We start from the raw sequence: 257 nt of genomic DNA on the forward strand, positions 1-257 counted from the left end.
GTCCCATCACTTCATGGGAAATAGATGGGGAAACATTGGAAACAGTGTCATACTTCATTTTTTGGGGATCCAAAATCACTGCAGATGGTGACTACCGCCATGAAATTAAAAGACGCCTACTCCTTGGAAGGAAAGTTATGACCAACCTAGATAATGTATTCAAAAGCAGAGACATTACTTTGCCAACAAAGGTCTGTCTAGTCAAGGCTATGGTTTTTCCAGTGGTCATGTATGGATCTGAGAGTTGGACTGTGAAG

The sequence above is a fragment of the Bison bison genome, unplaced genomic scaffold, assembly GCF_000754665.1.
Source record: "Bison bison bison isolate TAMUID 2011002044 unplaced genomic scaffold, Bison_UMD1.0 scf7180017864537, whole genome shotgun sequence".
In the NCBI taxonomy this organism is placed as follows: Eukaryota; Metazoa; Chordata; class Mammalia; order Artiodactyla; family Bovidae; genus Bison; species Bison bison.